Source organism: Monodon monoceros, unplaced genomic scaffold (assembly GCF_005190385.1).
Source record: "Monodon monoceros isolate NGI ecotype Baffin Bay Population unplaced genomic scaffold, NGI_Narwhal_1 Super_Scaffold_4, whole genome shotgun sequence".
Taxonomy (NCBI): domain Eukaryota; kingdom Metazoa; phylum Chordata; class Mammalia; order Artiodactyla; family Monodontidae; genus Monodon; species Monodon monoceros.
The window spans coordinates 52774187-52776253 of record NW_021703781.1 but is presented as its reverse complement, the minus strand read 5'-3'; positions in this window follow the sequence as shown (position 1 = coordinate 52776253).

The following is a 2067-nucleotide window of genomic DNA, read 5'->3' as shown; positions in this document are numbered from 1 at the left end:
ACCCGGAGCATCCAGGTGCTGCCGCCACTGCCACCCGCACTGTGTTCCCTGCAGTGTGAACACAGCACCAAGACACTGAGCTCCAAAGTTGCTCTCCTGCCATTCTGGGGGTGCTCTGTGAGCCCCGCACCAGTTTTGAAGCTGCCGGGGGGCAGCCTTGGACTCTTTCACAGGAGGAGTGACAGGTCAGTCCCCACCTGTTAAGTTGATTTTCCTTTTGAAAAAGAGAGTGCGTTGGTGATGAAGATTGATAAGTGCCTTTCACTGGTGAGGAAAAGATTTTAATAACGGCTGCCGATGACTATTGCCCTGCTCCGCTGAGATACAGAGGCTCATTCTTCTTCCCTTTAATAACCCAGGGCGACTGCACTGGGGAGGGAGCCAGAGCTGGCCACTTCTCGCCCTAGTGCCACCTGCCTTCTCCCCCTGAGCCCAGGTATTTTCCTCTGTCTCCCCCTCTTCCCGTCTGCCAATCCCACTCTCATTTTTTCTCCCTTGCCTATCATTTTTCGCAGAGGGACATGAGGCTGGGAGGGACCTTATGAGCAGGACACTCGCTCCAATGAGATGGATGGGCTGACCTGTGAGGGATCGAGCTCCCTGTCATCTTGGTGGTGATCATACAGGCTGGAGATCTTGCCAAGGAGATTCATGTTAGCACGTAAAATGTGGTTGTCAGACTTTCGTTTGGTTTAGAATTTCAGAATTCAGGTATGTTATTAAAAACACAGTTCCTGCCCTGCGCCTGAGCTTCAGCTTTCCAGGCCTGCAAAGGGCCAGGGAATTGCTGTTTCCATAAGCCCCTTGGGAGACCTAGGCAGGAGGCCGTCAGCCGCTGCTCAAGAAGCTCAGGGGTGAGCTCGGACAGGTTGCCATCTCAGACTCCTGCTAACCCCGTCCAATAGCTTTTTATCCAACTCCACTGTTTTTCATAATCCATGTGTTTAAGTCCTGAGCCATTTTGGTGGTTTGGGGACTTGAACTGTATGATACGTCCAAGTTGGTTTTGTCATCACAGTAGCTCACGTGTATTGAGCAAGTGTGGAAGGAATCCGGGTAAGCACTTTGTAAGCCTCTCATCAAATCCCCTGCCTATGCTCTGAGGTGGGTCTTATTCCCTTCACTGCCGTTGTGTGACTGGCCCAGGGCTCCAGGCCAGTAAAGGCAGAGCAGGGCCCAGGCCTGAGCTGACAATCTCCCCATCCCATGCCCCAAACTCTGCTCCACACTCTCCACTTGGGAAACTTCTTTTCCCACAAGAAGTTCAAAGGAAAATTGTCTTCAGGAGAAAAGACCTTTTTTCCCAATTGTTTCCCTTCCCCTAGACCTTCCCGTGTTTGGCCTGATAGCCCTCATCCCAAATAACTCTCTCCTTTCTCCACCCCACACCCCTGAACTCAATTCCCAAACTACCCAGTTTGCCACCATGCTCCAGGCCTGTACGCAGATATCCCATTTGACACCCTCCCTCTTTTAGCCCTTACACCAAACCCTGGCGACCCCTTCACTGCAGCCTCTCTGGGCTTCACCCCTTGATTATTTTCTGGCCTTCACACCAGCTCCCGCTACCACCACCACTCCATGCCCGGTAGACTTCCTTCATTTCTCTCCTCTCTAGAATTCAGTCCTCCAAACTTCCAACATTCCTGGATGGCTGGCGTCATTTACGTCTTCCTAAACCCACTGCTGTCATCTTGCATTACCTTGCTTAACCGTCTACCCTGGCTCCGCATTGCTTTCCACGCTGAGTCTAAAATCCCCTCCCACCCCAGCCCACATCTCCCTGCTTCAGCAGCATGAATCTTCTTTCCTGCAGATCCAACATATTATACCACGTTCTTTCCAGCCACCAGGCCTTTGCTTCTGAGGTTTCTGCCACCAGTCAAGCCCTCCCTCTCGTTTTCCCTAATCCCAACCCTTCCTTCCTTTAACAGCCCAGTTCCAAACTCCTCGCCTCCACAAAGGCTTCTCTTTCACCTTTAATTCCCTGATGCTCCGTGTGCACGGTTGGCATCGCATACTCTCACACTTATTTGCTGTCTTAGAATTAGTCTAAGGTTGTTTCGG